The following is a 20,150-nucleotide window of genomic DNA, read 5'->3' as shown; positions in this document are numbered from 1 at the left end:
AAGAACAGAACAGAACACACAATCAAACACAGTGCTAGCTTTTTGAAGAAGTGAAGATTGAACTTTTAAGAAAAACCAAGAAGAGGAAAAACTCAAACTAACGAAATTGTAACAACAGAATCCAGTGGAATTCAGAGCGTTGCTGGGGAACATTGTAACAACAGAATCCAGTGGAATTCAGAGCGTTGCTGGGGAACATTGTAACAACAGAATCCAGTGGGATTCAGAGCGCTGCTGGGGAACACTTTGGAAACTTACACTCTAAAAAGCCGAAAGGCCTAAAAGCAGTGAATGAATTCTACCAAAGTGAAGAGAGAAACAGGCCCATTACCAGTACAAGGTTGAAATAAGGTCTCTCACACGGAAAAGCCCAGGACTACACGGATTCACTACCAAGTTCTATCAGACTCTTAAGGTCTAATAGCAGCACTCCTTGATTGGTCAAAAGTCATCAAACTGAGCAGTTATACCCAGCATACTATGGAATGTAAGTTCTACACCAATGAGGTTAAATTCTTTACTAAATGACTTCTTGACCCTTAGATGGCTGTGATCCCGTAATCCAGATAGAGAGAACTAAACTGGAAATAAAAGGAAGTTCCCCGTGGTCTCACACAAGCCTGAAGTTATGCCTCATGTAGTATAGGCAGATTTGAGGAGAGGGAGGGAGGGGAGATAACAAGTCAGGGAAGTCCCGAGGGGGACTCTAGCAGGATCTTAAAGGTGAGCACGGAGAAAAGGCTTCTGGCTTCCAAAGATTCAGCATCCTGATGGAGAGATGTGTGACTTGTTTATGGGCCGTGCAAAGGACTGCTGTGGCTAAATTCGAGGTAGAGCTTGGCTCGGGAAAGGAGTAAAGTAAGTATAGGGTCTTAGACGTGGGAAAGCGCAAGCCCAAAAGGCGTGCTTGTGAATCCTGCATGAGGCAATGACAACATGGGTTGGGGTTTGCGGCTAGGAATCCAAAAAGCCTCCTAAGGTATACAGACATGGGTTTGTAGGGGTCTGCTCCAGTGAAGTGAGGTGGGACCACAAAGAGCCCCAAACCGGGACCCCAAAACCATTCTGACCAGCATAAGCCTAGAGGCAAATCTCTCTGCTGCATAGCTTTCTTTCTTTTTCTTTCCCCTTTTTTTTTCTTTTTGAAAAGTGTTCTAAATATAAAATGACTATTTTCTCTTTTTTTTAACAAAATAAACTACAATAAGACAAAACAAAGGCCATATTGAAGTTGGACAAGACAAAACAACAGAAAAATAAAAGAACCCCAAGAGAAGGCATAAGAATCAGAGACACATTCATTTCCACATTCAGGGGTCCCATAAAAATACTAAACTGAAAGCTAGAGTATACATGCAGAGGGCCTGGTGTAGACCTTTGTAGGCCCTGGGCAAGCTGCTTCAGGCTCTGAGTTCATATGAGCTTTGCTCAGTTGTTTTAGAAGGTCTTATTCCCCCAGCCTCCTTTACCTCCCCAGCTCCTTCTGCCTCCTGTTCTATGGGGTCCTCCGAGCTCTGAGGGGAGGGATTTGACGGAGACGTCTAGTTTAGACCTGTGTGTTCCAAGGTCTGTCTGTCTGTCTCCCCCACCTCCCTCTCTCTCTCTCTCTCTCTCTCTCTCTCTCTCTCTCTCTCTCTCACACACACACACACACACACACACACACACACACACACACACACACACATACACACACACACACACACACACACGTCTCTGTATTTGTTCCCATCTATCACAGAACCTTCTAGCCTAGAAGGGCAGCCACACCCAGAGCATGGAGCTTGGGATCTAGTCCATGGCCCTATAAACAAACTTGATTCCACTGCAGGAAAACAGAGCAAATTACTTAAGCATCTCGAGCTGTGGTTTCCTCGCTTGTAATACGACAATAATGTCTATCTTACAGTCTGCTAAGAGAAGCAGAAGTGATGTGAGCAAAGTCCCTGGGACAGCATGTGTAACTGACAGCCCGAAAGCACATCAGACTTTTCTGGAACTACTGTCTGAGAGTCTCTGCTCTTTGATCCTACAAGATCAGGTCACAACTAGCCTGTGAGCACACAAAGAAAGAAACCAAACACAACATACACATAAGCCCATACGTAAGCATATGTGTCACTGAGGACCAGCAGCAATGTACATAAATACCATTAACATGAGGCCTCACATTAAAGGTAGGCCCTTTCTCTGAGTAGCAATGATCAGGGGATGATAATGGAAATTTGATCCAAGGAGTTTGTAATTTTAAGTTTCTCTACTGGTAGAGAGTACTTTCATAGTTTCAAACTGACCAAGAAGAGCCTGCATTTCGTTATCCCTGGCTTTCTTGATACTCTTGACACAGCTCACTGGGGGTCTCAGAGAATCCCATTTCACTGTTCCAGGACCCTACTTCTAAGAAGGATCATGCATGACTCAAGGGTTTCATGTAAGAACCATTCAGTGCATTTGCTCAGATCTAGGGAGAGTGTCTTCCTGCATGGAGAGAGAAGCATTTACTGAGCATCTGTTGTTTACAAGCAGACTCCACGCTCAAAGCTTCACCTGGATAATCTGACACAATCAAGCACTTACTCATACATTTCCGAGTTCTAGGGAAATACGTCACGAGTGGATGGGAATCGGACGGACAGTTAACAGAGCATACCCACAAGATGACCAGAACTACCAGCCTGGGGCCACCACCCAGTCTTGACAGACTAAAGGGGAAAGAACCTTCTCCAAGAGAGTTGGGTGTGAACGAACTCTTACGGCACAGCTGAGAAGCGTGCCAGGTAAAGGAAACGTGCGGATAGGACTCAGAGATGTGGGACATCCGAGGAAGAGAGACTATGTATGAGGGACAGCAGCAGAACAGCCAGGGGGGTATTGGTTCATCAGAGGAAGGATCCATAGTTGAGAAAGAAGTCTGAAGCAGGGGACAGGGACCTGGTTAAAAATGAGTGATAAATGAAATAGAGTTCCCTTACTTGGTAAAAAAAAAAAAAAATATCCGGGAAGCTAAATCTGATAAACTATCCAGACTGAACTGTCAAGGTCATCATGGGAAATGACTAGTCCTGTGGGTGGTACCCACACCTACTAACACAGAATGAGAAAGAATAAGTTTTGCCTCTTCATCTCAGACCCAAAGTGAGGGCTGTCCTATAGTGTCTTGACCAGCATACCTCAAAGCTGCCAAGGTCATCAGAAAGGAGGCACATCTGAGACACCCATCACAGCCAAGAGGAGCCTAAGGAGACAGGACAGTTGGGGTGTGGGGTCATGGGATCCAGAGCAGAACGTGATGTCAGGGGAAACTGTGGGAATCTAAACAATGATGGACTCTAGTTAGTGACATTATTTCAATATCCATTCATTAATAGTGGCAAAAGCAAGAGAGTAATAAGGAGATCAGGGTGTGGGGTACTGCAACTCTTAGTATCATTTCATATTTCCTGTAGATTTATGACGGACATAAGATTAACCATTTATTTTAATGAGTAGGATATTCAGTTAAACCCAAGCTTCAGATAAACAATGACTTTGGTGGGGTTGAGGGTGGGAAGTAGACCCCATGAAATACTTGAATGAAGCATGGTTGTACTAAAAAAGTATCCATGGTTGATCTGAAATAAATGCTTTACTAGGTATAGTGGAGACTCTACCTGGAAAGAAATTCACTCTGAGAACACTTAGGCCAGTAAGGAGGATCGTAGCTAGGGAAGAAAAGAATGTACACCCTCCCGGGTCAATGGGCAGGTAGGGAAACTGAGAAACAATGACTATACTAGAGTGGGCAACACAGTCCTGTCTACCTATTACAACTCTTCACTTTACTCTGTCTAGAAACATCCCTGAGAATTCATACTTGCTGGCAAAGAACAAAGGAGGGTCAAAAACAGACAATAAGCCCAGAGGACTCCACCAAAGGCAACCAAGTGCTCCTAACCATCCAAACTCAAGGTTTCCCCCAAGCAAAAGGTGGCCCCTTATTATAGGGGATTCAGTAGGATGAGTATAAGAGACCTGCTGAGGTCTCCTTTCCCTTCCTCTCGGGTCCTGGTTATCACTGTTAAACAAGACACACAGACCGCTGGCTGCAGCACTAGAAGGGTTCTCAGGACCCACCCAGCATCTTCCTGGGACTGAAACCACATTCACATTTATCCTATGAATGTAACCTTCTTGGTCTCCTCCAGCACTTTCTAGCACTTTCTTTTTGCCTCTTGTTCTGTCTAGGCAATCTGTTGGAGTGTCAGAATACAGTTTACCAAACTAGTAAGAAGTCTGGACTAAGTGAGCATCGGAGGTCTCTGAGACAGACCACCAAAGGCTCGTCTGCCCAGAGAGAGAAATATGGAAGGGAGACCCTTACTGCTGAGAGTCATTCCCTCTCTGTCTTGTTCCAATTAGGGGAGGCTGCGCTTTAGAGGGGGTCCATGGAGATGAGGCTAAGAGACGCTGAGTTTAGCTTGGCACAGCTCAAGTGTTCCAGGGCTTATTTTAGTAACACCTGAGAGAACACAGAAGGCAGAAAGAAGAGTGATGTGGGCTCCTGCCAGCCACCAGAGTCTCCTGCAGGAAAATTAGTGGCACCAGCCAGCTGTTCCAAGCCCCTGCTGGGCTGTTTCTTCTCTACCCCAAAGTCTCAGGGGACAGCTATCCCACTGTGGCCTGCCAGCTCTGGAAGACAAAGAGGGCAACTCCCAGCCCTGTGTGCTTACCTCCACCGTTGACCTCATGAAACCACCACCAGCAAACATAGCTTTGCCAGAGTAGGGTGGCGATGGGGGTGGCGGAAGTGTCTGGCAATCCTCTTTTCTCCAGAAATGGGATTGGAAACTGGGTAATCGCCTAAATGGGGAGCCTTGATGAGTCGCTAAGCATTGCTTCCATTTTATTATGGTGATGAGGCCCACTGAGCTAACATAATCCCTTTCCTGGGCTCTGAGAGATTGCCAGGCAGCCAGTCACTGCCCCACCCTCCACCCCAGGTGCATTAGTCTGATGGGAAGAGGCCCTGAGCTCTGTACAGACTGCATTTCATAATGGCATTTAAAAGCAGTGACTGCAGATTGGATCACATCAGGGGCTGGGGACACTGCTGTGCTGTATCAACTCCCTCTGCCCTTTGACACTGTCCCCCTTCACTTCCAACACGAACGGGACATATGTTGTCTAATGCAGGGTCATTGAGGTGAAAGGGCTGCTAGGGGAGACTTCAAGTTAAAATGGCTAGTGGGAACATGTCATCACAGAAGACTCATAGGGTTCACCCTTAGCAATTCCACTAACTAACTCTAGGGTCCTTTACAGGCTCATATGGGCTCTGCGATTTCTATGGCTCCTTTTGGTTCCCCATGTAAAGAACGCCCAGCTCCACAGTTCACCAACCCAGGCAGGAGTTCCGCTGAAACTATTGATTGATTTGTTTCATCTTCCATTATTTATAGCATATACGATATAATGATACGATACCCTTTATTCTTATAAATTGTAATACAGTTTATCAATGAACACTTTAGAGAATAGGATGACCTAGCAGTGGCTGAAGGAGAGGATCTAATAGAATATGACAGTCAGGGAAGGCATAAGCCCAGAAGAGGAAAGGGACTTAGGAAGTAGGAGGAAAAACACCCAAGGCCACGTTATCTGGAGCTCACCCTGGTAGGCAAATGAATAGAGATTCAGGCAGCTGATCTCTGCTGATGGGACCCAGAGAGTTCAGAATAAATCACTGCCATGTGTGCCATTTAGATCCTAAATGGAAGCTTTGCTTCAACCCTGCTGGCTCACTCAATCACTGAACAGCCAGGACTGCAGCAACATTAAGACAGGATTTGGATTCAGGAGCTGGGCCCTGGAGACAATGCCAGCATTTACTCGTTACATGATATTGAAAGAGGCGTTTCGCCATCATGAGCCAGCAAAATGAAGCTTGCTCCTGTTGTGCACACTCTTATGGGATGGGTTGCCAACTTTGCACGACTCCAGGGGACTCCATGCCTGTGTGAACAGTGCTGGCTGAAACTGGGCGACATGCGATTTGCTCTGCCAAAAATAGCATGCCTACTTGTAGTCTCCAAATGTCAAATGACATAAGACACATTAGCCATAAACAACACTAACGCGGTGGTATTATTGTACCAGTGACATTCTCGAAGAGGATGTTACATCATTTTGGGAAAAATTGCAAAAGGCTGAAGTTTAGCAGCCTCCAGTTCCATGCTGTAACGCAGCCCACCCCTAGAGTCAGCATTGTGACTCAGACCAAAAGAACCAAAGAACAGCAAAATAGGATGTGACCCCAAGCCCAAGGAGAGGCAACTATCTGTTTAGTCTGTCCATGTTTGCCCTCCTCTCCATCTTTCCTCTCCAAACCCTCATCTATAGGATGTTTGAGATGTCTCCATTAAGACAGGCTGCCGGGGAAATCCCAGACCTGGAAAAGTAAATAAAGAGAAGGAATGTCCAGCCCCAGAGAAACGCCCCTGAATTCCATGCTCTCTCATACAACAACCCACCATCTACCTGCTCAGGACTTCTGGTCTTAGCGTGGCCCTGGGCTGTGGGTGGGGAATGTTTGGCCCCTCTGACTTCCTATGCCAAAATGAAGTCTTCAGTGTGATTTGGAGGCAGGGCCTATAGGGAGCAATTGGGTCACAGAGGAGCAGAGTCCCATGGATGAGCTTAATACTCTTAGAAAGAGACCCAGAGCCAGCCTGCACTTTCTGCCATGCAAGGATATAATGCCTCCACACTGTCTGACGTAGTAGAGGCATCACAAGAACCCAGCCAGGCTGGCTCCACCATCTCAGGTTTGGTAGACTCTAAATCTGTGAGAAATACATCTCTGCTGTTCATAAGTCACCCACCACAGGGTGCTACTTTGCTGTAGCAGCTCAGACTAATACACCTTCCAACCCTGCACTAACCACATATCCCCAGCATTCACTACCCACCTCGAACTCTTCCCCATGCGTAGTGGTCAGGTCAGGCAGACTGAAAAAATCTAATATCCACAGTGTCCATGATAAATAGATGCCTCTCCTAAGGGAGGAAAGTGAAGTTGAGAAAAAATACTAAACTCATTCATTCTGCCTGTCCACTTCTCCCTTGGACTGTCAGTTTAGGCTGTGCCCATCAGATGCTCCTGCTATGTGTCCCAGCTCCCAAGACCCTTTTCCCTCCACACCTTAGCATACTCTTCTCAGAGCTGTTGCTTTAGAACTTACCTCCCGGGTGGCCCAGTCCTCGTCATTGCATAGTGTATCCATCCCTAGTGTTCTAACTCAGCCACACCAATTCCTAACCTCACCTCCAGCTTCTTCCTCCTAAGTTGCTTACCATGTAGTACCACAGGATAGGTTTCCATTCCAGGACAACCTTCCTGCATCTATTCATTCAATGCAGGTTTAATTTAGCCTAAAGAGTAATCAGGCACTAAGACAGTCATGGAAATGAATTAGAGGGCGAGCTCAGCCAGCATCCCAGAACTCATAGGTTTTCAGGAAAATCCATCCATCAGATAGACGCAAAATAGATGTCTGATGTGTTTACATAAACTATGATATTTCATCAGGAGTTGGACTTTGACATAGGTACAAAGTAGAAGGCTGAAACAATCTCGATCAAATGGGAAAAGAAGCAATATTTGAACTAACATCTGAAAAGTTAGAAGTGACAAATTAGGCAAAGCAGGCTGGCTGTGGTAGAGGTGACAAGCCATGGAAGAGCATTCCAGGCTGAGGAAGTTTTCTGCCCTGAGCTTGAGAGTAGGCAAGGACCACTCAAGACTCTCCAACTGGAGCTATATGGGAGAAGCTGATCCTCCAGGGAGCTAAGGGAATTACAAGAGTTCGGACCATGAAAAGTCTAGAGTCTATGCTAAGGGCTTACGTCTTGATCCTAAGAGAAACAGAGGTTTGGGAGAACTGGTCACATAGCATACAACACAATTACATCTTCAAACAGTCATTCCAGCTGCTCTAAGGAGAAAGGGTTAAAACGCCAGAGAAGGGCACAGAGGGCCACTGTGGAGGGAAATGCATCCATTCCAGGAAAGAGATGCAAATGTAAACTTGACCCAAGAGCTTGGAATAGAAAGTAAGAAAATTAATTACCAGACTAGAATTTGCCAAGCCATTTGGATAGGGCGATGCATCTGGAAAGATTGTCGCACTGGTTGGATTCACTACGTGAATTCTGCATCTGCACATGGACCTCAGCAGAGACATGAACAAGATTACTTCATATTACCAGTTGAAGTTACCTGTCTCTCTCCAACTGTTGTTCTACTTGTGCCTTTCGCTGATAGGGAAAGCAGATGTCTGGGGTCTCGTACTGACCTCACAGTTCTCTGGGCCTGCTCTTGTTCTGTTAGTGCTTCTTAAAGCGATTATGGCCGCTGCCTTCCCCACTAATAATCCTGTAAGACTTGAGCCAAAGACATTAGCTTTACCTCCTGATGCCCTCAACACATAGACCTTGCTGTTCAACAAGGTCCAGGCCTACTTTTCTGACCTGTCATGAAGTCCCAGAAATAGGTAAAAAGATGAGCCCATAACCTACATCCCTCACCCAAAATCTAGTCTCAGTCTGAGAGGGAAGCTCCTTGTATCCTTTAGCACTCCTTCCACCAGAGAAGCAGAGATGGGTACCAAGAACTTTAAAAAGGAAGTGACATTGGTTTACATGGTTTACAGTTATATCAGGAATCAGCACTCACCAGAGAATGCATATCTCAGTTGTTAAAGACCTTCTGGGTGCACAAGACTAACAGGGAAAGATAAGTTGTCCTCAAAGGGCTTCTGTTGAATTCTCTCTCTGCTTTAAAATAGGCGTGTTGTATTTCTCATGAACTATCTAACAATAAATCATAGCATAAATCGCTGAGGTGTTTATAATTACCAGAAAACACCAGGCAAAATCTAAGTGTCTCAATACAATTGTATCAACCCTCTCTTCTCTACTTTTTTGTTTTATTTTTTAATCTATTTTTTCTTAATTTTTATAATTGGGGAAAATATATAATCTTCCATGGCAATAGCCCCTCGGCAGAACATACAACCTTGGCTAGAATTAAAATCCTACCTTCCTTCTCTGGCAAAGGTCCTTGTAAAGTGCACTGCCTCCATATTGTATATGTGACATCATTGACCAGTGGCGTTCACAGGGAAGTACACACACAGAGGCGTGATGCAGGGAATAGATAGAACCAGTCAGGTACGAAAAGAACTAGAACAAACAGCCACAAAGGAGGCCAGACGCACATAAACTGGTCTTAAAGAAGGCAAGGAGCACAGGGATCAGGTGAAGAACTGAACTCTTAACTGAAGAACAACCGTGGAAGGCCCTACGGCAGGCTGAGGCTTTTACACTTGACTTTGCAGGAACTGAGCAGTCCCTAAGAACACTGCCTTCTTTTCCACGGTGAGCTGGCTGCCAGTCTCAGGTCCAGGTCTCAGGGGAGAGAGTACCTCTTGTCCTCAGAATGTCCACAAAGGGTGCCATGAAACAAGAAGGAAAAAAAAATGACTAACCGTTATTCTGCTACTGTGGGTCTTCAATGAATGAGGTCTAATCCTTTTTGTCTGTACATAGTTCAGACATTTCTTTCTTAATCTCCCATTTTTCTGCTGCTGCAGGCTCATTCCGTTAAATAAGAGGAGAACACACAGCAATCAAGAGCGTTAAAGAAAAATCCAACGTGGCCAAGCGGGGATTGGAACCCAGGTCTCTTGTGTAGAATCTGGGGCTCAAGGGCACTCTGCCTGCTTGCCTCACAGAGTCCCTCTGTCATCAGCCGCCACACTGACTACCTCTGCCTGCCAGCCCTGGGTCCTTTCCAAGAAAAGACAAAGCTGCAAACAAGCAGTAATGACATTGATTATTCCAAGCCAGAGGCAGGGGATTTTGGATCATTTCCTTAAAATGCTTGCTCAGCAACACTGAGGTCCTCACCCCAACCACCCTTAGTCCCAGGAAATAAATGTACAGTACGCCATTGACGTGAAGCAGGGAAAATTCCCTGTGGAGTTCTGCAGTCTCCTTCTCCTAGTTTGTCAAATGCCAGCAGCAGCCAAGCCGACTGCCCTGTTTGCCTGTCTGTATCTTATTTCTGTAATGTCTTGCAGATTGCAGAAGCCCCCCACCCCAATCCCCAAAGCTAGGCAAACCACATCGTCTCCAAGCTTCCTAGAGCAGCACTCAGGTTCCCTGCTGTCCTTGGGCTTTGTATAATATTGCCTCTGGGTGTCATATACTGTGATTCTCTGCCATCAGCCATATTTTGCTCTTTTTTTTCCCAAGGAAGAACATACAATTCATTTTTAATATCCCTACAATATATGTGACCAAAATGTAATTTAAAAGACGGACAAGTGGAAGACTTTCCTGTATGTCATGCGAAGCATGAGAAGCGTTGTGTTCAAAAGCTAGTTTCCAGTTATTATAGCCACAGCCTTTCCCGCTTCACCCCTTTGTTACTAAGGAGGTTGATGTGAAAGGAGATGTGTCTCTTTCCTTAAAGACCTATCTCTCTCTCAAGGCTGAGTTCTCCATACCTGGATTCACACATCCCCCCACACCATGGCAATTACCCCCCTGGTAACCACTCATGACATCGCAGACACAATGTACTAGCAGAAGAAATGAGAGCTCCTGAAATGCAGAGAAGTCAGCTCCCTCTGTGGCCTAAGGACTCTGAAGGAATAGGAAATGGAGGGTTTGTTTATTTATTTATTTTTATTTAGCAGAAAAGTAACTCTTGAAAACTATCCTTGGATTTTGACTGCTTATTGAATTTCAAAGCTTCTTGTTACCTTAGATCCTGAAACTGTGTTCTGAGGCCCACAAAAATTTTTAGATAACCCTACAGCAAGCTGTGTGTTTGTTTAACTATATCTCATGCTTGTAATATTTGGCAGATTGCAGAAGCCCCACCCCCACCCCATCTGGGCAAAAACACATCACCTGTGAGATTCCTAGGGCAGCACTCAACTATTTCCCTGTTGTCCTTGAGCTTCATACAATATTGCCTTTGAATACCACAGGTATATGGTGGTATAACATACTCCGTGTGTGTGTGTGTGTGTGTGTGTGTGTGTCACACAGCCCTACAGCAACCTGCAGGGGAAAGATACAATGAAACCAACAGATCTCAAATCTTCAGCAATCCTCCCCCAAAAGACCTCTCAGGTATCTCAAACGAGGGGCTTTTAAAATGCTGCCATGGATGTACAGAAAAGCAATGTGTTCCTGGAAAGTCTTTCTCCTACCTTTTCTTACCCATAATATATGAATTACCCAAAGTCTCAAGCCAAGGTTAACAGCTCTAAGGAAATTTGTGGATGGCAACCAAAAGAAGAGTGGGTGCACCACATTCACGTGACACGTTCACCACACGAGCTTTGCCTAAACCGGTGGGACCACTGGATTGTAAGCTGGTTTGCGAGAGGAGAATCAGCGACCACTTTGTGGCTGGCATTTTCCACTGCAAATGGCCCCAGCTTTGGATGCCTAAATTTTAGTTTTAAATACTATTTAGATCCATCAGGGCTCTTGGAGATGGATTTCAAGTTGCAGATATGAAAGTGCACACACACACACACACACACACACACACACACACACACACACACACACACACTGGCCTGCTCCTTTCACAAGAAGCTGTTGTAAATGCAGGCTGCCTTACTCTCTGCGGTTGGAGGTGTGGAAAGAAACAAGAAACAGAAAAGAACAATTTGAAGAGAACCTGAATTTACAATCTGGGAGCCAGGGAGTAAACATTGCACTGTAAGCTGGTAAGCTCCTTGCTTTAATTACTGGCCTGAAAAAATTTCAATTTGATGTGCTTTAATTAGTCACGGAAGGGCTCACCAATTATTTTCTAAATAGAGAGATTGAAAAGCAAACAGAAGTGGGAGTGAAAGGCCTTCAAGGATTAATCCTCGAATTCTTCTCATTTCCCCCCCCAAATTCGGGGCTAACATTTTGTGGTGGGAAACCTGATCTTGCACCGGTAAACCGACCTCTGTGGTACTCTCTGCCCACTGTTCTAGGTGACAGGATTTAGTAGGCCAAGGGCCCCAGCAAGAGGGCTACGGAAATGTCCACTCTGACAAAATAACACAACTAAGCTTCCTCTTAAAATGCAGGAAATCGAACCAGGAGAGTTCTGTTTGTCACTTGGGTGGACTAAGCAAACGAGAGTCCCTGGTAGCCTTTACTCATCAGCTTCTGCCTGACCTATTTTACTTTCGTTTTAAAAGTACTTTTTTAAAATAGTTTTTGCCTGTCCGTCTAGGATCATCAGTTTGTGCCAACAGAAGAAGGTAAGAAAATTAATTTTAATTAACTTTCCTTTCGGAAATGTGTCCCACAGATTTCTTAAAAAGTCAAAACAGCAAGATGTTGCCAGAGCTAAATTTAAGTAACCCTAGGAAGGCCATAAGCTGAGAAAGGTGTTAGCCAAGGACTCACTAAGCACTCTGGGGATAAAGGTGCATCATTTTCATGGAAACTTGAGCTCCTTACTTCAAGCCCACCAGCCAGCCAACAACTGCTGGACTGAGTCTGAAGCAGCTTCTGCCACAGAAGGGACTCTGCTCAGGTGATTAAGACTTCCAAGAGCATGGAACCCCTTAAAAGAGATGGGGCCATAACACCATGTAGCCTCAGTTACAGCTGGTCCTGGCATTGAAGGCTCTAAGGACTAATGTGGGCTTAGCAGGGCATCATTATCTGTGAGGCCTGGGCAAACATCTGTGCACAGACATGTGGCATGGCCTTTTCAGCAATGGGCCAGTGATCTGAGAGAACAGCTTAAAGGAAGAAAGGTCTATTTGGGTTCACAGTTTCAACAGGTTTCATTTCCGGTCCACTAGCTTGGTTGCTGTGAGTCTAAGGCAAAGCATCCTGACAGGAAGGGTGTGGTGGAGCACACTCACTGCGTGGCATGAGCAGGAGAAGCAGAGAGTCCTTATACTTGAGGGCTTCATCCTTTTGCTTTTATTGTTTTGTTCCATTCATGCCCACAGCCTATTTAATGATGTTATCATTCTCTCTCTCTCTCTCTCTCTCTCTCTCTCTCTCTCTCTCTCTCTCACACACACACACACACACACACACACACACATATACACACACACCTTACTCTCTCTCTCACACACACACCTCTCTCTCTCACACACACACACACACATACACACATACACACCTTACTCTCACACACACACACACACACACCTCTCTCTCTCTCTCACACACACACACACATCCACACATACACACCTTACTCTCACACACACACACCTCTCTCTCTCACACACACACACACATCCACACATACACACCTTACTCTCTCTCTCTCTCACACACACACACCTCTCTCTCTCTCTCTCACACACACACACACACACACACCTTACTCTCTCACACACACCTTTCTCTTTATCTCTCTCTCACACACACATCTCTCTCTCTCACACACACACACACACCTTACTCTCACACACACACACACACACCTTACTCTCCCACACACACACCTTTCTCTCTCTCTCTCTCTTTCTCTCTCTCTCTCTCACACACACACACACACACATATACACACACACACACCTTACATGTTCGGTGTGGCTGCGTGCAGAAGATGTGTCTTACAAGTCAAAGCAAAACCCAAGACAGTAGGTCAACCGTGGTCCTAGGATCTTGCTGGGAATCTGAGCAGAAAACACGAGGAATGGAAAGTGCCTAGAGTGACAGCTCCAAGGGAAACCTCCAAAGCTGAGTGCACTGATAAACACCTACAGTCCCAGCGATCTATAGCCAGAGGCAGGAGGATCACAAGTGTGAAGACAGCCCTGGTCTACACAGTGAGTTCCAGGCAAGCCAAGGTTATATGGTAAGATTCACTCTCAAGATTTAGTTAACTGTGGAGTGTTGAGCCCTAAACAGAATATCTACACAACACTTTCTTTTCTCTTGGCTTGGACAACATTGCAGAAGAGAGAAAAGAAAGATCCCAAGAGCCAGAGTTCAGAGTAGACTGCTATGAACCAATCTTTGGGACACAAAATAGGCATTTCACTCATGGGCTCCCAGCAGCTAGGGCGGCCCTGCACAAGATGTAAGCCAGTCAACATTACAGTATAAATGCAGAAGGGGCACACGGCTGAAGAGCTTTAGTGGTTAGAGACTGCTGCAGCAAGGAGAGTGGGTTTTCTGTCAGAATGTGGTCCCTGGAGGGCTGAACACGCTCAAGTTAGATGTCCTTACACTCATGTACATATAGACAGCACTGACCGCTGGGCTCAGTAAGTTACGCGAAGATGTAGACTTAGAAGGGAAACACGGTTAAGAGGGTGTCCGAGAGGAGTTGGAGGGAGAGTAGAATTGGTATGATCAAAATACACTATATATCTATATATGTATAAAATTCTCAAAGAATGAATAAAAAGACCCTGTCCAATGTGTGTGTGTGTGTGTGTGAGAGAGAGAGAGAGAGACAGAGAGACAGAGACAGAGACAGAGAGACAGAGAGATCTACAGTGTATATAGAGCTGACGCCGTTCTAAATTCGCCTGTGGAAGCCAAGGAAATGAAAGATGAAGTAATCCGTCGTCGTCAGACTTTAAGAACCTGCCCAGCTTTTTCCTGTTAGTCTAGATTGGGCTGCCCACTGAGGTGGTGACTTACAGCCAGCATTTTTTTTCTTTATTTTTATTTTATATTTTTTTCATTTTTCATCATTTTCTTTTTAGTGCTAGGGATAGGGTCCAGGGCCTCATGCACGCAAAAAACACATGCTGTACCACGGAGTTGTACTTCCAGCCCACCATGTAGTAGCCTTTTACAGGCTCCATCATGCTCCCGGTACTCGTACCACCTGTGAATATTGGAATCGACTTGGCTGCTGCTTCTGCACGGTCACGGTCCTAATGGAGCATGTTAGGGGGTCGGGGCGAGGGGGAGGGTGCATTCTCTTCTTGGTCTCAGAGTCTTCAAGCCTTCAGCAAAGCTAAGGATTCTTGGCAAGGGCTTTCGTCTCCAAAGTAAGGATGGGAAGCTCTGGGCTAGAAGTCAAGAGAGCAGTGTTGGCTCATCCTGGCTAGACATTGGTGCCCTGGGGACTTTAGGGGCGGCTCCTCTGCACTCGGACCCCAAGTACATTCGTAGGGTGTTGGGTCACATGCTTGCTTCTCCTGTGTCTAGTGTTCTGTGCGTCTAGATCAAGCGACTGTTTCAAGTCTGTGCAGCCACTGGGAAGCTCTGAAACAGATTCTAGGTCTCCTGACTCAGCCAGGTTAGTGTGTTTCCACTGTGTTGGGCTCCACGACCAGGAGACGTGAACAGCACCAAGCAGCATTCAGTAAGTGGCTACTGAATGCCAGGAGCTGCCTTTGGTTAGTCTCTAGATTGCGTCTGGTTAGTTCTCGTGTAAATCGGATAAAAATTCACATTTTATGGAGAGTCAGCAAACCTACGATTTAGCCCATTTGCCCATCATCAGACAGCATGCACAGGGCCAGGATCTGAAGTCAGACATTCCAATTCCAGAAACTCTTATCTTTTTCTGTACAACCACACTGTACAGTAGCATAAGGGACTGCTTGGCGACATAAGGGGCACAGAAAACCTTAAAATAGAAACCACGGCAGCCTTCCAGGGGTGAGATCACACTGGGAGTACACAAGCTTTCAGAAGAATTACTTTGGTCAGGGTTGCTTGCCTGCACACCTCTGCCTCTCCCTCCCCACAGTTGACCACACGAACAGCCCCTGGGGGAGCATTTAAGAACCAGTGGTCTTTGGTGCGGTCTGAATGGAATATGGATAATGGCCACACAGAAAAGGAGAAGGTGGTGCCATCCTGGCTCACTCTGCCAGCGTGTAAGACAGGGAAAAACCAAAACCACCACAGATTATTTTTTATTACCAAATAAAACCCAAGAGGAGTGACTCTCGTAAGTCTCCAGGGGACCTCACTGACATCACCTCCAGGCACACATGCAGGCTTATTCACTAGAACACAATTCAGTTCACAGCTGCGCAGAGATAGTAAAGAAAATAAGGCGAGGGGACACTCGGAAATTCTAACTGTTCTTTCAGGGGTGTAAACATGTTCTGTGTAGTACCTTCTGCCTGTCACGTGATCTCTATCCTTTTAAAACCAACTCTCAAAAAAAAAAATAAATAAAACTCTCGTACTGCTTAGAAAACGTGTTAACATGGTGGCAAGAGTTGTGTGTCTGTTCAATCTGGGTCTACCTCAATGCTTTGAACCACCGCTAGCGACTTGACCCTAGCCCATCGCCTGACTTCCCACGGCCCTGTTTCTTTGTCTGTAGATCTCTGTGGGTCAGTTGTGAACCGGGAGTCCTTGAATCATGCACTTGGCTCACTGGGTCCACCAAATACAATTATTATCCATGGAGATTAAATCCATGCAAGAAGCAGTGAATGTGTTGTTGAAATTGAAAATAATTTCAGGTAACCAGTAAGACCTCTGCCCTAGGAGTCTGGCTTACAATTGACGGGCTGCCAGGCCTTGAGGGCATCTCAGTCGAGCGGCCTAGCAGGGAGAGTTAAGGCTCCTTCCCTCGAGGTCTGTTTGCATGAGGCAAAGCACTGCAATCTCCCTGACCTCCCTAGAGGGAAGGTTTGCCTCTTTCCTGGTAAGAGTGCAGATCACCAAGTTCGGGAGGTAAGGAGCTAGGTAAACAGAGCTGAAGAGAGAGCTCCAGGAGAAGGCCAGCCCCTCCTAGTGGGTAGAGAGGAGCCTTCTCCTTAAACTTGGCAACTGTGCCTCCATTTTGTTGTTTCGAAATAGGTTGGCAACATCAAATCAATAAGTAGGTGTACCACATACTTTTCAATTTTTGTGGTAAACACACTGAAAATCTACTACTTTAGTCTTCAAGAACATATTATTGGCCGGTGTGATGGTGCAGTCCTTTAATCCCTGCACTAAGGAGGCACAGACAGGTGATCTCTGTGACTTTAAGGCCAGCTTGGTCTACATGGTAAGTTCCAGGTAGCATAGTGAGACTGTCTCAAAATGTGTGTGTGTGTGTGTGTGTGTGTGTGTGTGTGTGTGTAATACATTATTAACTACAGTTTGATAAGATTAACTTTAAAATAATGATAGCCACCATTTGAGCCATTTGAGCATGCTTAGGTGAGCTAATTACATGCATATCTTAATACATTATGTCATTTTTATTAGCAAAACGACAAGGCTATACTAGTCCACTTAATAGATGATGAAACTGAATCAGAAAGCGAAGGTGCTTTGCCCCAAGTACCCAGCTGTTACGGGGTGGGGCTGAGCTTCCAACATAGGCAGTGCAGTGGTGAGACAGCATTCCTGCGTGCTGGGCTGCTAGGTCAACTTCAGTCCTGCAGGAAACAGGAGCAATGATCTCGGACCTCTCAATCAGAGAACAGGATGTTCAAGGCCTGCCTGTGGCTTAGGCATTACCTGGAGCACGGCGTGTCCCCCAGTCTCTCTGGTTCCTGCCGACTTCAGTTTTATTCCTGTTCTTCATGGAAAGATTACAATTGATGTCAAGTCTATTCAGAGCCAAATACCAGGAGACATAGATCTGTGTGTGTGTGTGTGTGTGTGTGTGTGTGTGTGTGTGTGTGTGTGTGTGTAGTTTAGATTTTTTTTTATATCTCTAAAATGATCAATGTTAGGTAGAAATTCTCCAGTTTCTTTTCCAGGTAGAAAATGAAGTCCAGCAAGAGTTGTTCTTTGCCCACAAACACACTAGGAAGTGTCAGGTTACGATTTGAAGCCAATCACTGTGACTCTATAGGTATTTTTGGAGGTAGGTAGGGGTGCCTGGAGTGTGAGCCTGGAGCCTTGAGTATGCTAAACACACATTCTTCTACCGGGACGACACTTCCAACCTCAAGACTCACTTCATAATCTATAGTCTTTGTACTACATAGTACGGTAAGAATAGATCGCTCGGTGACCTGAAAAATTACCAAGTTATATACAAGTGTGTTCCTATGCACAGGTATGGCTTGTTGGATTTTTTATATGGTTTTATTTAGCATAAGTGGGCTCCTACACTCTAAAACTGTTTGTTGATTTTTCAAACACCATCTGTCTTGAAGCTATTCTATACATCAATGGAGTGTATCCCACTGTGTGGGTAATTCTTTAACTTTCTTTCTCCTCGTGAAAAATTAATATTGTTTCCAGCTTTTTAATAACTGTGTTGGTTAACATGCGTTGCTGTATGATATTATGATTATTGCAACATATGTTTCTAGTGGTGAAATTGTTTAGTCCAGGGAAATTCACAGAAAAGCTAGCAGGTTGATGTAGACTCCAAAAGCGGGCAGGCTGCCCGAATGCTCACTGGCTCCTCTATGCATACAGTACCCCCCACCCCCCGCATCCCACACATCACCACACATTCTGAGAGAACGCTCTTCTCGTTTTATAGATGGAGACTGAGAACTAGCAAATTTCGGACCTGTCCAGAGTCAGCCTGTGAATTTAAATCAGAGCTGGGGACAAAAGAAAAACCTCACTGTTTCGAAGCTGTGGACACTGGGACATCACAAGCTCAGGCTTCCCGCTTAAGGATGGAACTCTGCATAGAGCGATGTCAACTTCTTGATCAACGGAGAATCCCATGTTGAATCTCTCTCGAAGATAATTTACTCCAAGTAAAAGATTTTCCTGTTAAGTATTACTTATGATTGAACAATAGGTATCATTAGGTAAGAATTTTGAGGATGAGTAAGTTCCTTGCAAAAATGAATACAAAACTTGCCTCTGATCAGCCTGATTAGAACACTGACAGGAGGAGGAGGAGGAATCTGTGATGATGTTTTGATAAACGCCCTCACTCAGGTGCCCTAACATTTACATGTTAAGTTTCAACTATGGATTCTGCACACATTTACAATACTTCCTCTCAACCAATGTAAGAGACAGCCTGAGGCTGGCTAGATGGGTGGAGGGGAAACGGGCCTGCCTTTGAGCATGTGACCATGTGAGTTCTCTTCCTGGGGTTCACACGGTGGAAAGAGAGAACTGGCTCTCTCAAGGTATCCTCTGACACCTACATATGCACATTGACACATGCAGATTTGTGTGCACAAACACAAATCAAAAAATGAATACGTAGCAATGTTTTATTTAGAAAGACACACTGTCTGGGCCCAGCAGCCTCCCCCTAGCTAATATGGAATCTATCTATAAATCCTCCTGTAGTTGAGCTGTCTAAATTACAGGTGACATAATTTAGGACATGACCTAAGTCAAGAACCCACACTGAATAATACCCTCAGAGACCGATGTCTATCCATTAACAGAAGCCTTCAAAAGCATCTAATCTTTCTTTCTCAGACCCTGGTTGTGCGTTGGGAGAAACAAAAAATGAATGATCCCCTTTAAGAACCATATTGTTGGGGCTGGAGAGATGGCTCAGCAGTTAAGAGCACTGACTGCTCTTCCTGAGGTCCTGAGTTCAAATCCCAGCAACCACATGGTGGCTCACAATCATCTGTAATGAGATCTAATGCTCTCTTCTGGTGTGTCTGAAGACCACTACAGTGTATTCATATATAATAAATAAAAATTTAAAAAACATATTGTCTTAAATCTATATTGTTCTGAAGATCTTGGAATATGAGAGAGCTGGCAAGAAAACTATACCCTATTACTGCATGCCACTAGGAGTTTGAGCTAGAATTTATAATTTTGGCTTTAATCAAGACACTCAGTGTCCTGGCTGCCCTGCATTAAAGATTAGCTGTGAACTTTGCCAAGGAATTATTCACATTTCAGCTGACCCAAGATTTTTAATTATCATCTAACTTCCAAACCATCCATTCCCCTGCAACAACCCACAGGAGAGAAAAGCCTTCGTTTTCCTGTAGAATTCTTCTTTGCCTGATTCCAGAAGTGTCTTCTCTGGGTGGGGGTACTCTTGGAAAATGTGTAGCTCAGAAGGAGAGCAAAAAAATAGGGGGGGCCCAGTCTGGGACAGGAGAGAGAGATAGTGACACCTTCACAGAGTTCTCAACAGATGCTCACTGCATAGAGACTTAAAGGAACTAATGTTGTTGCTGTGGCAACCATGCATGCCTAAATGAACAATAAAATTAATAGTCCTTAACAGGCTTTGCTGG

General features: G+C 45.2%; 1 protein-coding gene and 1 long non-coding RNA gene across 4 annotated transcripts in view; one reads left to right on the top strand and one right to left on the bottom strand.

Moving 5' to 3' along the window:
• Positions 1 to 20,150, bottom strand: part of Ces5a (carboxylesterase 5A) — a 306,059-nt gene that overhangs the window by 206,434 nt on the left and 79,475 nt on the right. The window lies entirely within an intron of this gene.
• On the top strand, positions 199 to 19,608 carry LOC120098573 (uncharacterized). Of its 3 annotated transcripts, XR_005496905.2 has the most exons (4): positions 199 to 487; positions 9,633 to 12,323; positions 13,640 to 13,894; positions 18,455 to 19,608. It is a non-coding gene; the product is annotated as an uncharacterized LOC120098573 (long non-coding RNA). The 3 variants fall into 3 exon arrangements; XR_010060571.1 differs by having other exon boundaries at positions 9,633 to 13,894; XR_010060572.1 differs by lacking the exon at positions 13,640 to 13,894 and having other exon boundaries at positions 201 to 487; positions 9,633 to 11,792.

The sequence above is a fragment of the Rattus norvegicus genome, chromosome 19 (genome assembly GCF_036323735.1).
Source record: "Rattus norvegicus strain BN/NHsdMcwi chromosome 19, GRCr8, whole genome shotgun sequence".
Taxonomy (NCBI): Eukaryota; Metazoa; Chordata; class Mammalia; order Rodentia; family Muridae; genus Rattus; species Rattus norvegicus.
The sequence above is the reverse complement of the archived record's forward strand: the minus strand, read 5'-3'. Positions and strand labels throughout refer to the sequence as shown.